The sequence below is a fragment of the Pristiophorus japonicus genome, chromosome 15 (genome assembly GCF_044704955.1).
Source record: "Pristiophorus japonicus isolate sPriJap1 chromosome 15, sPriJap1.hap1, whole genome shotgun sequence".
Taxonomy (NCBI): Eukaryota; Metazoa; Chordata; class Chondrichthyes; family Pristiophoridae; genus Pristiophorus; species Pristiophorus japonicus.
The window spans coordinates 67,176,628-67,191,435 of NC_091991.1; the positions used below are offsets into that span (position 1 = coordinate 67,176,628).

The window sequence follows — 14,808 nt, forward strand, 5'->3', positions numbered from 1 at the left end:
GTGCATATGGACATTATATTCAGTCGTGAACAGCTCAGTTGTGATGACTGTCCCATTATTGAATAGTAGTAGTATAGTATTAGACAGTCCCTCGTGTCGAGGATGACTCGTTTCCACACCAAAAAAAGATGAGTTCACAAGTGTTTCCATGAGGGACCTGACATTCCAGGTCCTGAACTACATCTTGAAGGGTGGAAGATGCCTGTGCGTGAATTCTTTTTACCGTGGGGTGGCCGTTCCACACCAGTCCCCACACGGGCTTGACAGAGCGAAGTCTTCATCCAGTGGCAAGGGTTAACCAAGACCAAGCTCCACAGCACAGGCCTAGTATGCACACATACTCCTACTGTCCTTGGTAGGTCGCTGTGTGGGCCTCAAGGCCTCATTGCTGGCCCGTGCTGCACCTTCCCTGGGCCCCGACCCCGACCCCGCTGTTGTTATACGCTGCGCCGCTCCTGGACCCCGACCTCCGCCGCTCCTGGACCCCGACCTCCGCCGCTCCTGGACCCCGACCTCCGCCGCTCCTGGACCCCGACCTCCGCCGCTCCTCCACTCCGACCCTCCGATTTTTAGCGCAGACACGAGTGAAAACAGGCTTGGGCGCCGTTTTTGTGCAGTTTGGGGATTTTGGCCGTCAACTGCCAACAAGTTCCGGAAAAAAAATACCTTCTGCGAACTTAAGCAAATCGGCGTGGCACACAAAAGGACATTGGGGCGAGGCAAAAGAAGACAAAGTAAAGTACAAAAGCATGGATTTTTTTGACAGGATATTCTGAGAATCCGAGTTTTTGGAGCAAGACAATTTAATAAACACATGTATAAATTTTTCGGAGGGAAATGGTATAAATCTGCTAGGTTCTTTTTCACTCAAATCGCGACTGTCCCAACACAATCATTGTTGGCCAAGCTCCAGGCACGAGTCGGGGGAGTGCCTGCCGAGCAGGGTCGCGGGCTCAGCCGGACACAAGCACCAGAGCCCGGGCTGCTTTTGAAGCTGAGCATTTCAAGCTTCAACTGGGGACGTATGCTCGATCTCGCCATCCATTGCTGCATTCGCCAGGTAACTGCTGCACTGTATACCAAAAGGAACCAGTTCATCACTTTTCCTATGACTATGCAGGCAATGCGAGGCAAGGCTGTGGGGTTCTCCAGAATTGCTGGCTTCCCCAGGGTACAGGCTGCCATTGACTACCAACATTGCAAGATTCCGAAGTTTACCGCAACAGGAAAGGGTTCCACTCCCTAAATGTGCAGTTGGTGTGCGACAATCTGCAGTGGATCATGGCAGTGGATGCCAAATATCCTGGTACCATCATAAGAGCATATCTGCAATGTTTCAGTAGCTGCCAGAAGGGCAGAGCTGGTTGCTCGGGGACAAAGAGTACGGGCTCACCACCTTGCTTATGACCTCCACACTGAGCATCAATACAATATGTCCCACATAACGACATGGAGCATCACAGAGAGGACAATTGGCATTTTAAAGCAGCGTTTCTGATGCCTGGACCACTCTGGAGGCTACCTTCAATACTCTCCTCACCACGTTGCTCAGTTCACTATCGTGTGTTGCATGCTGCACAACTTGGTCATCTTGAGGGGACAGGTACTGGACATTGAAGATCTTCCTGAAGGGAGAAGGAGGGATTCGGATTTGGAGGATGCTGACGAGGAGGAGGAACAGTAGCAGGAGGAGGAACCAGCTCAAGCCGCAGAAAGACGACGGAGGAGGGTGGGACAACCAAGGGGACCTCTGGCCAGTGCTAGAGACTTGCGTCAGTGGCTAATCCGTGAACGTTTTTCTGCCTGAAGGCTAAAAGGTGGCACGGGTGATTATAGTGTTAGACCATGTTGACTGTTCACACTTGTTTGCACTTTTAATAATGTTGTGTTGGTTTATGTTGGTTAAATTCACAAAATAATGCACTGATTCTGGTTAAATTAAAAGAATAGGTTTATTAGACATTTGTACATTTACATATCAGTGGAAACATTCTCTCTGCATCCATCTTGCCAAGCCCCCTCATAATCTTATATTTTTCGATAAGATCGCCTCTCATTCTTCTGAATTCCAATGAGTTTATATCAAACTTTAAAATTTTCAATTAACATGCATCAAACTTTAAACTTCTTGCAAACTTTAACATTTTCAATCAACAAAACTTTATTGTATCAAACTTTTCTATTAAAACAAGTAACAACAAGATACAAATATCTCTCCTCCCCCTCATTCAACGACCAATAGCGCGTAGTGCCCCTCTTGCCCATGCTGATGCCTCTACCCTTAGCTCTATTTGTTGGTGCAGCAGGCTTCCTCGGCCCCCCGCGGTGAGACCAAGGTTATATTTTTTTGTTTTTCGTTGGTGGGGGTGGACAGGGGCAGACCAAATAGATACCTTTCTGGAAGGCCTAGGTTCGTCTTCGTCTTTTTCAAGCTGTGGGTCACATAGAAACATAAAAACATAGAAAATAGGTGCAGGAGTAGGCCATTCGGCCCTTCGAACCAGCACCACCATTCAATAAGATCATGGCTGATCATTCCCTCAGTACCCCTTTCCTGCTTTCTCTCCATACCCCTTGATCCCCTTAGCCGTAAGGGCCATACCTAATTCCCTCTTGAATATATCCAATGAACTGGCATCAACAACTCTCTGCGGCAGGGAATTCCACAGGTTAACAACTCTCTGAGTGAAGAAGTTTCTCCTCATCTCAATCCTAAATGGCTTACCCCTTATCCTAAGACTGTGTCCCCTGGTTCTGGACTTCCCCAACATCGGGAACATTCTACCTGCATCTAACCTGTCCATCCCGTCAGAATCTTATATGTATCTATGAGATCCCCTCTCATCCTTCTAAACTCCGATGTATAAAGGCCCAGTTGATCCAGTCTCTCCTCATATGTCAATCCTGCCATCCCGGGAATTAGTCTGGTGAACCTTCGCTGCACTCCCTCAATAGCAAGAATATCCTTCCTCAGATTAGGAGACCAAAACTGAACACAATATTCCAGGTGAGGCCTCACCAAGGCCCTGTACAACTGCAGTAAGACCTCCCTGCTCCTATACTCAAATCCCCTAGCTATGAAGGCCAACATACCATTTGCCTTCTTCACTGCCTGCTGTACCTGTATGCCAACTTTCAATGACTGATGAACCATGACACCCAGGTCTTGTTGTACCTCCCCTTTTCCTAATCTGCCGCCATTCAGATAATATTCTGTCTTTGTGTTTTTGCCACCAATGTGGTTAACCTCACACTTATCCACATTATACTGCATCTGCCATGCATTTGCCCACTCACCTAACCTGTCCAAGTCACTCTGCAGCCTCCTAGTGTCCCCCTCACAGCTCACACCGCCACCCAGTTTAGTATCATCTGCAAACTTGGAGATATTACACTCTATTCCTTCATCCAAATCATTGATGTATATTGTAAAGAGCTGGGGTCCCAGCACTGAGCCCTGCGGCACTCCACTAGTCACTGCCTGCCATTCTGAAAAGGACCCGTTTATCCTGACTCTCTGCTTCCTGTCTGCCAACCAGTTCTCTATCCATGTCAGTACATTACCCCCAATACCATGTGCTTTGATTTTGCACACCAATCTCTTGTGTGGGACCTTGTCAAAAGCCTTTCAAAATTCCACTGGTTCTCCCTTGTCCACTCTACTAATTACATCCTCAAAAAATTCCAGAAGATTTGTCAAGCATGATTTCCCCTTCATAAATCCATGCTGACTTGGACCGATCCTGTCACTGCTTTCCAAATGCGCTGCTATTTCATCCTTAATAATTGATTCCAACATTTTCCCCACTACTGATGTCAGGCTAACCGGTCTATAATTATCTGCTTTCTCTCTCCCTCCCTTTTTAAAAAGTGGTGTTACATTAGCTACCCTCCAGTCCATAGGAACTGATCTAGAGTTGATAGACTGTTGAAAAGTGATCACCAATGCATCCACTATTTCTAGGGCCACTTCCTTAAGTACTCTCGGATGCAGACTATCGGGCCCCGGGGATTTATCGGCCTTCAGGTCCCATCAATTTCCCTCTCACAATTTCCCGCCTAATAAGGATATCCTTCAGTTCCTCCTTCTCACTAGACACTCGGTCCCCTAGTACTTCCAGAAGGTTATTTGTGTCTTCCTTCGTGAAGACAGAACCAAAGTATTTGTTCAATTGGTCTGTCATTTCTTTGTTCCCCATTATAAATTCACCTGAATCCGACTGCAAGGGACCTACGTTTGTCTTCACTAATCTTTTTCTCTTCACATATCTATAGAAGCTTTTGCAGTCAGTTTTTATGTTCCTGGCAAACTTCTTCTCGTACTCTCTTTCCCTCCTCTTAATTAAACCTTTTGTCCTCCTCTGCTGAATTCTAAATTTCTCCCAGTCCTCAGGTTTGTTGCTTTTTCTGGCCAAGTTACATGCCTCTTCCTTGGATTTAACACTATCCTTAATTTCCCTTGTTAGCCACGGTTGAGCCACCTTCCCCGTTTTATTTTTACTCCAGACAGGGATGTACAATTGCTGAAGTTCATCCATGTGACCTTTAAATGTTTGCCATTGCCTATCCACCGCCAACCCTTTAAGTTTCATTTGCCAGTATATTCTATCCAATTCACGCCTCAAACCATCGAAGTTAGCTTTCTTTAAGTTCAGGACCCTAGTCTCTGAATTAACTGTGTCACTCTCCATCTTAATGAAGAATTCTACCATGTAATGGTCACTCTTCCCCAAGGGGCCTCGCACAACAAGATTGCTAATTAGTCCTTTCTCATTACACATCACCCAGTCTAGGATGGCCAGCTCCCTAGTTGGTTCCTCGACATATTGGTCGAGAAAACCATCCCTAATACACTCCAGGAAATCCTCCTCCACCACATTGCTACCAGTTTGGTTAGCCCAATCAATATGTAGATTAAAGTCACCCATATAACTGCTGTACCTTTATTGCATACATCCCTAATTTCTTGTTTGATGCTGTCCCCAACCTTACTACTACTGTTTGGTGGTCTGTACACAACTCCCACTCGCGTTTTCTGCCCCTTGATATTCCGTAGCTCCACCCATACCGATTCCACATCATCCAAGCTAATGTCCTTTCTTACTGTTGCATTAATTTCCTCTTTAACCAGCAATGCCACCCCACCTCCTTTTCCTTTCTGTCTATCCTTCCTAAATGTTGAATACCCCTGGATGTTGAGTTCCTCGCCTTGGTCACCCTGGAGCCATGTCTCCGTGATGCCAATTACATCATACCCGTTAACTGCTATCTGCACAGTTAATTCGTCTACCTTATTCCGAATACTCCTCGCATTGAGGCACAGTGCCTTCAGGCTTGTCTTTCTAACACACTTTGCCCTTTTAAAATTTTGGTGTAATGTGGCCCTTTTTGCTTTTTGCCTTGGGTTTCTCTGCCCTCCACTTTTACTTTTCTTCTTTCTATCTTTTGCTTCTGCCCCCATTCTACTTCCCTGTGTCTCCCTGCATAGGTTCCCATCTCCCTGCTATATTAGTTTAACTCCTCCCCAACACCCTGCGGCACAATCCCTAGTTTGGTCTGGGAATGATTTGAGTGGCAGCAGTTGATGCCGCCAATTGGTGTTGTTGAGTGACAACCTGGGTATGTTCCCTTATTGGAGCAGCTACCTGCAAATTTCTGTCACATATGTCAGACAATTTCCCCATCAGCTGTCCTGACAATGCATCAAGTGCATCCACCATTCCCTCCCTAATCTGCCCTGCCAGTGGTGGTCCTATTCCTCCAGACAGTGTTGCTACTTCTCCTGACAGTCCCCGCAATTTCTACCCTCACCTCACCCCTGGTGTCTAGGAGCGACCTGGTTAGCTGCATACTTTCCCCACTCATCCCGATGAGCTGTACCATGTCTACCTGCTCTTGTGGTTCAGCTATCCTTTCCACCCTACTTCACCATCTTCTACCTGTGCCTTGTTTCTCGACCCTATTGGGCATCCCTCCCACAGGTGTGCGTTGCTGGACCACATTGGGACAAGCGTCCTGATCCATGGGCTCCACCAGCTGCAGGTCCAATATTACCATCTGATCAGTGGGGGGATCTTCATGCTGGCCTTCATCCAAATCGTCCTGCTCAAAATCAGGAAACAATTCTGGACTCTCTTCTGGATGTCCTTTGGGTGCTACTTCTGCTGGTACTTCTGCTTGTCCTTCTGGATCACCTTCTGCCTCTTCCTAATGCGCAGCTGCCGTAAAATGTATCGAAAACATCCAAGCTAGCCCACACAGTATTTAGCCAACCCACAGTGCAAATTGCATGGCTTACCCCATCTCTTTGACCTGGGCCCAGCATCCACATTGGTGGTGGATCTTCTCCAGTGAGCTTTAATCAGATCCTCTGTTCCAGCTGGCTCAATTGCAGCTTACTTGGTGGACACCCACCAGTACGATTCCTGTGGTTCCTGATCTTTGCAACTGCATTTTTCAACTGCAAAGATGAAAATAGAACTTTTTAAAGAGAGAGTCCTTTTGTGTGGTGGCCACACATACTCACACACACATTTACAAATGTCATTGCAGTGCACACTTACTTTAACTAATTGTCCTAGGTCCTGCCACTTGTTTTTCAACTGCCCGCCGATTCTCCGGGTGATAACTACTGCATTGTACTCTACAGCTTTTTCCCCCAAAGTTGCCAGCAGATTCCATTTCCTCTCAAAGCTATCTACCAGGGATACCACTTCGTGTGGGAGAAATTAAACGGCCCTTCCTTCTCCCCATTCGAATCCATCTTCCATTTCCCTCTCAACCATGTTTTGCAGGTTTTAATGCTCAAAAGTGCAGAAAGATCCAGCCAGCACGATCTGATCACAAAAGGGTGCTTTAAATATGTCTGATCCAGACCAGGAAGTTTATTTTTTCACGCATGCCCAGAGAGTTAAAGCTCCACGCCCCCACCCCCAGACAACTTCAGACAGCATGGCATCAAATTCAAATAATTGTTTGGTGAAAGTCCCAATTTTTCTTTTTCTGACACGAATGTACAAAAAAAAAATCGACGTTAATATGTGTGGGCGCCAAAAATGCAGCAAGTCGAAAAGAGGGGCTATTAGACCCCCAAACAGTCAGAGGGAGATAGAAGAGCAAATATACAGGCAAATTTCTGTGTATGCAAAAACAATAGGGCAGTAAAAGTAAGGGATTTCAACTATCCTAATATTAATTGGGATATAATTAGTACAGAGGGAGCAGAATTCTTGAAATGCATTCAGGAAAACTTTATTAGCCAGAATGTACAAGCCCAACGAGAGAGGGGGAAGTTCTGAAATTAGTTTTAGAAAATGAAGTTGCGCAGGTGGAAGGCACAGTGGGAGAGCATTTTAGTGGTCGTGACCATAATTCAGCATAAGGACAAAGATAGACAAGGTGTAAAGTTTCTCAATTGGGGAAAGGCTAATTTTACTGAGCTGAGATGTGATTTAGCAAATGTGGATGGGAAACAGCTACTTGAAGGTAGATCTGTGTCAGAGCAGTGGGAGGCATTGAAGGAGGAGATAGTGAGTGTCCAGAGCAAATATGTTCCCATAAAGAAAAAGGGTGGGACTCCTAAATCTACGGCTCCCTGGATGTCAAGGAACATACAGATACTAAGAGCTCAATAGTACTGAATGCCTAGAGGGGGGCAGAAAGTACAGGGATGAAATTAGGAAAGCAAAGAGAGGGCGTAAAAAAATATTGACAAATAAAATCAAGAAAACACGAAGAGGATTTATAAATATATAAAGAGCAAGAGAATAACCAAGGAAAGAGTAGGGCCTATTAGAGACCAAAAAGTTAACCTATGTGTGGAGGCGGACGTGGGTATGGATCTTAATGAATACTTTGATCCTGTCTTCACAAAAGAGAGAAACGATGCAGAAATTGTAGTTAAGGATGAGGAGTGTGAAATATTAGATGGGATAAACATAGAGAGAGAGGAAGTATTAAGAGGCTTAGCATCTTTGAAAGTAGCTAAATCGCCATGCCAAGATGAAATGTGTCCCAGGCTGTTTAGAGAGGCAAGCGAGGAAATAGCGGAGGTTCTGGCCATCATTTTCCAATCCTCTCGTGCTACAATTATGGTACTACAGGTCTGTTAACAATGTGCCATTGTTTACAAAGGGAGGAAGGGTTGACCATATATTCATATTTTATACAGTAATTACAGGCCAATCAGCCTAACCTCGGTGGTGGGAAAATTACTGGAAAAAGTTCTGAGGGACAGTATAAATCATCATTTAGAAAGTCACTGATTAATCCAGGACAGTCAGCATGGATTTTTTAAGAGAAGGTCATGTCTGACTGATTTAATTGAATTTTTTGAGGAGATAACAAAGAGGGTTGATGAGGGTAATGCATTTGATGTAGTCTACATGGATTTTAGCAAGGATTTTGACATGGCAGACAAGTCACGAAAGTAAAAGCCCATGGGATCCAAGGCAAAATGGCAAGTTGGATCCAAAATTGGCTCGGAGGCAGGAAGCAAAAGGTAATGGTCGATGGGTGTTTTTGTAACTGGAAGGCTGTTTCCAGTGGGGTTCCGCAGGGCTCAGTGCTAGGTCCCTTGCTTTTTGTGCCATATATCAATGATTTAGACTTCATTATAGATTAAGAAGTTTGCGGATGATGCAAAAATTGGTCATGTGGTTGGTAATGAGGAAGAAAGCTGTAGACTGCAGGAAGATATCAATGGACTGGTCAGGTAGGCAGAAAAGTGGCAAATGGAATTCAATCTGGAGAAGTGTGAGGTAATGCAATTGGGGAGGGCTAACAAGGCAAGGGAATACACAATAAATGGTAGGATACTGAGAAATGTCGAGGAACAGAGTGCATGTCCACAGATCCCTGACAGGTAGAAAAGGTAGTTAAGAAGGCATACAGGATACTTTCCTTTTATTAGATAAGGCATAGAACACAAGGTTATGCTTGAACTGTATGAAACACTGGTTAGGCCACAGCTACAGTTCTGGTCACCACATTACAGGAAAGATGTAATTGCACTAGAAAGGGTACAGAGGTGATTTACGAGAATGGTGGCAGGAATTTTAGCGATGAGGAAAGATTAGATAGGCTGGGGTTGTTTTCTTTGGAACAGAGGAATCTGAGGGGAGACCTAACTGAGATGTATAAAATTATGAGGGGCCTAGATAGAGTGGATAGGAAACATCTATTTCCCTTAGCAGAGGGGTCAATAATCAGAGGACATAGATTTAAAGTAATTGGTAGATGTTTTAAAGAGGATTTAAGGAGAACTTTCTTCACCCAGAGGGTGGTGGGGATCAGGAACTCACTGCCTGAAAGGGTGGTAGAGGCAGAAACCCTCATCACATTTAAAAAGTACTTGGATATGCACTTGAAGTGCCATAAACTGCAAGGCTACGGACCCAGAGCTGGAAAGTGGGACTAGGCTGGATAGCTCTTTTTCGATCGGCGCAAACACGATGGGCAAAATGGTCTCCTTCTGTACCGTAAATTTCTATGATTCCATAATGTACAAGAATATAACAAAACTGATAAATGCTGGCACTGCACAATTGCATGTTGCCTACAGTGAGCAGCTGGAGGTGCTCAATGGGGAGAGGAACCTCAGCGTCTCTGAGATCTATTAGCACAAATATGAATTTGATAAACATCATGTGTACTCTTATTTAAATAAAGTTGAATTCATTTGGAACTTTATTGAATGACCTCCACAGGTGACAGTAATGTATAATCTTTCAATTGGGAATCTTTTCTCTAAAAACAACAGTATTCACATTTAGATCTTTTCTCCTCAGCTCACTTCTTGCCCCTTTAAGGCTCACCTATAGTCACTGGGGCAGCACAACATAGTCGAGGGCTCAAACATCTCAAGTATAAAATTACCATACAGTTACTGGAATACGTGTTCATAGTGGGACTGACAGGTACTGAGCGCTCTTTTTCTCCTCCTCTCTTCCCCCTAAAGAGTAGAATGTTGCCAATTCCACTTGTACCAAGTGCTCCGGACTGAAGAGGGCAAAGCTGCACTCTCATGACACAATTTACAAAGGTTTTGGCTGAAGGGTGGCATCATGAGCTCTCCTGAGACACTTGCTTGGTGCACTGGCCAAGGAGATGACACACAACTGTTTCACAAGATGTTCATACCTGAGAGGGAGGGCATGTATTCAGGTTAATTTGGTGTTCACATTTATTTTCTCATTTCCTCCCATTTAAAAAAAAATCACCGACACCAGTGTTACCAGTGCAGAGAGACCATTGGAAGGAGTCTCCACGATTATCAGGGAAGTTACCATCTCCGTTGGATTGAAGTTCTGGTGATAAACAATGGGAGGAACTGTAAATGTATTCCATCAGAAGCTTAGTGAACTTTAAGCCTTAGTGGGGGGAAAGCAAGTCACATTAAAGTGGTTCTAAATAGCAGAGGGACAAATCACTAATGGAGATAAGGAGTCATTTTTTTTTACGCTCCGACATGTTACAATCTAGAAGGTATTGCCTGGAAGGATGCTGGAGCAGATTCTATAGTAACTTTCGAAAAGAAATTGGATATATACTTGTATAAGAGAAATTTGCAGGGCTCTGAGGAAAGAGCAAGGGAGCTAATTGGACAGTTCTTTCAAAAAGCCAGCACAGGCACAATGGGCCAAATAGTTTCCTTCTATTCTGTACAATTCTGTGAATTCACAGTACTTTACACATGGTACAAACTTCTATAGAAGACCTGCATAGGCTCCGCAAGTTCGGGACAGGAGGGGTAAGAATATGAAACAATCAGTGGGTAAATGAACATTATTCACACTTTTTTTTAATAGCTATATATAGATATAGACAGTTTGGGACATCCAACTGTGCCAAAAACTCCGATTAAAAACATTTTTAAAATCAGCACCACAAACCACGTGCTTTTCTATAGAGCTCCCCACCCCAGCCCCCACACATGCAGGATGACACCTGGGTGGGCTATAAGGGAGGAAAGGGATACGGTTTGACACTACACAAGGGGAAATGAGGGAATGCAGAGACTGTTCTGGGGAAGTAAAAGCACCATCAATGGAAATCTGAGAGGGAGGTGGCAAAGCAGAGGGCAATGGGTAGAAAATTCCAGAAGATTGAAGTGTAGTGATTGAACAAGCAGTTGCCAGCTATGGAGAGAAGGGAGCTTGGGAGGACAGGCAGTTGAGCCAGTAATAGAAAGCATCCAGCTTTCTATCAGTGCGAGCTCACTGTGGGTGAGCATCTACTCCTCATGAAATATATTGGTTTTGTGATGTTAATGTTAACAATGAATATCTGACTGGTTGATGATAATAGTGGACAAATGCTTGGGACATCCAGCGAACACTCGGAAAGTTATCTTTGTGGTGCTGCATGGAAATGAGGTAAAGATAACACATGACTGCAAGTAGACTCAATAACTTGCTGGCCACTGTTACTGGGCCCTTGAATCAATTTGTGGGGACGCAGATTGCAATCTTTGTTCTAGCACAAATGGTGAAATCAACAGTGGTGAGGTTTATGAATGGGGAAAGTCACAGGACAATCTGAAGAATATTGTCCCTTGTCTATAGAAAGACTTTAGCAGCTAGAGTTCTCGTACTGCTTAATCAGACTCTCAGTTCTTGCCCGACAAACAAATCATATCCCAGTTTCCCACAAGGAAATCTACTGTTGTTTGTCACTTACAAGAGAAAGCTGCCATCAAGAGAAAAATAAACTCTCAAACAGAAACTAGGAGTTTATCCTTTCTTAACACAGTGATTAAAATGGAAGACACTTGCCAGAACCAATGTTCCCTGTGAGCTGCACTTTGTCCTGCACAGCCTGTTTCTTTTTGTGCGTAATCCCTTTAAATTTCCGCACATGCGCGGGATTTACATGGTGAAGCCGGTGAGAGGGCTGCGCGGGACCTTTCCCATTAGAGGGAGCATTGGTCAGGACTTGGTGATGTAGTGAGTTAGAGTCCGTTGGGCGGGCCACATCGTCCGCATGCCAGACACGAGACTCCCGAAGCAACCGCTCTACTCAGAACTCCTACAATGGCAAGCGAACCCCAGGTGCGCAGAGGAAACATTTCAAAGACACCCTCAAAGCCTCCTTGATAAAGTGCAACATCCCCACCAACACCTGGAAGTCCCTGGCCCAAGATCGCCCTAAGTGGAGGAAGAGCATCCGGGAGGGTGCTAAGCACCTCGAGTCTCGTCGCCAAAAACAAGCAGAAATCAAGCACAGACAACGGAAGGAGCGTGTGGCAAACCAGGCTTCTCACCCATACTTTCCTTCAACCACTGTGACAGAGATTGTAATTCCCGCATTGGACTGTACAGCCATCTGAGAACTCATTTTTAGAGAGGAAGCAAGTCTTCCTCGATTTCGAGGCACTGCCTATGATGATGATGATGGGGTTAGTGTACTGTCCTTTCAGCCCTGCAGCCTGGGTTCAAATTAAACTCAGTTGGGACAATTTTAACCTATCCATCCAACTAAAACCAGGCAGTTAAAATCGCCTAAGTTGCTTACCGGCCCTGGAGCAGCCGGGAGCTGACAGGTTTGTATTTTAACTTGCTCTCCTGAGCTGGTGGCAACGACACTCGCCCGAAGATAACGGATTCTTTTTAACATCTGCAAGTTGGGTACCAATGATGTCATCATCAGCTGACAGCAGTTTTTACTGGGAGACCCGAGTGGGAACGGGCAGTGAGTTTCCCGCCAGACCAAACCAGCATAGGACTGGATCAGGGTCGTTACGGGCCTGAGACGGGAAGTCTAAAATTTCTTTTTTTTTTCATTTGCTTGTGAGGCTAAGAGGAGTAGGAGTGCTCCTCTGGGTCCCACAAGGAAATCCTAGGCCTTCCTTTCCACAATTCCTCTTCCAAATCCCAGGGACACCCCACACCCCACCACACAAGACGATCCCATGCAATTACCTCAGCGCCTGGCCTCCCGGCAGCACAAACTTGCGTCACGTCCTGCCCGGAACAGGTGGGAAATCCGCCAACCGCTTTGAAATGAGGCCCGGGAGTTACAATGAATTGACACTAAAACTCACCTGCCGAAAACTGTCCCCCAGATAAAATTGGGGCTAGTGTGATGGGATCAAAGTGTCCTCTCCTTGCTGACTATGGTCCTATGTGAAATGAGTTTAAGCAGTCTGAACTAGACTACTTTGCATTAGCCCAGACCAAAGCGATCATAATTTGACACTAATTGGGCATCTCACTCAGAAAGGCCATGCAGATAGCTAGTGTAGGAATTGGAAATGTCATATGGTGCTGCATTAAGACTCAAAATAAGACACATTGTTAGTTCATGTAGTGGGGACTTTACTTTGCAGTTAATCTGTGCTTGTGCAGCAGAGCTGGTCCCCAGTCGTCTTGGATAACCCTTGCCACTGGACCAAGACCTAGCTCTGTCAAGCCTGTGTGGTGGCTGGTGTGCAACAGCCACCACACGTTTAAAAAAAATCCATGCACAGGCATCTTCCACCCTTCAGGATATAGTTCGGGACCTGGACCATTATGTCCTTCTTTGAAACACCTGCGAACTCATCCTTTTTTGGCATGAAAGCAAGTCATCCTCGTTTCGAGGGACTGCCTATGATGATGATGAATCTGTGCTATACCCAGCCTGGGAGTGCTCGTTGTTGATATTCAATATAAACAGTGGAAATGTTTTCCTTTTTTTCAGTATTGACGTCTCTTGCCTTTGAGAGCACAAGATTCACTAGGCAGGAGGTGGGAGGAAAACGAGACAAACCCTGAATAGCAAATTACCAAATGAAGATGCAGTGGCATTTTGCCCTTGTAATTCTTTGTATGACAACAAAATTAATCCAAGTGACACTGATTCCAAACTGAATAGTATCTCCAAAGACTTAAAGGACCACAATTTGCTGTAGGAGGGAATCTAACGGTAACTGCTGTCAGTTAGACTTGCCCCTCCCCATTTAATCACAACAATATTTTGCACCGCAAGTTGCTTAAAAACTCGCAGCGAAGGAAACAGGACATCTGGGATCCGAGCGAAAAGTGCAAACAACTGTGTATCTCCTGAACCAATCCGATTGAAGGATTGACCAGGAAGTGTAAATTTGAGTGGGTGAATTCAATGCCAAATCAGGTACAGAAAGAGAAACAAAGAAAGGGAAAGAAAGATTGGATTAAGAGCGAGAGACAAAGAGATAGGAAAAGTGAAAGAAAATGTTATTTTAAATTTCACATTTTTTAAATAGCCCAACAATTAAAAGCCATAAGGAATGAGTCTCCATACTTACAATAGTTAATTTTCTGTGCCAGAGGTTTATTGGCAGTAATTAACAATTCGCACATTGTTAAAATAATTTCTGACAGCTAATCCAGGCTTAATTAAATAGCATGGACCATAAATGGCTCCAAAACAGGCTCTTTCATCATTTCAGAGCAGCTCTAGCTTTCTGTGGTGAGTTTAGTTTGTATTTACCGTGCAAGTACAGCAGCTTCACGCTGCTCGATGCATTTCAATGGTGAACCAGACAGCGAGATGATGTTTTCGTGAAGCTAACAACGGAGCGGCGCATCTCGGACACCAACTTTTGGATTTCTGCATTGAATCGCACACCTGCCCTTGCCTGAAGCTGCTACAGCGTTTGCACATAAATAACGGCGAGCACTATTAGCCTTCAGATATCTGACTTTTTCTTTATCTATTGACTTACTGAAACATTGGGTGGAACTTTAACCCCAAAAATGGGTGCGCTGGGAGCAGGTGGGGGGGGTTATCATTTTTGATTGGGATGTAACCTGGCTCCAACGCGCCTACTTCCGGGTTTAACGGAGG

At 44.9% G+C, this 14,808-nt stretch overlaps 1 protein-coding gene across 1 annotated transcript in view; it reads left to right on the top strand.

Annotated features, from left to right (window-relative positions):
* LOC139280832 (protein shisa-like-1) overlaps positions 1-14,808 on the top strand; it is a 195,458-nt gene that overhangs the window by 176,595 nt on the left and 4,055 nt on the right. The window lies entirely within an intron of this gene.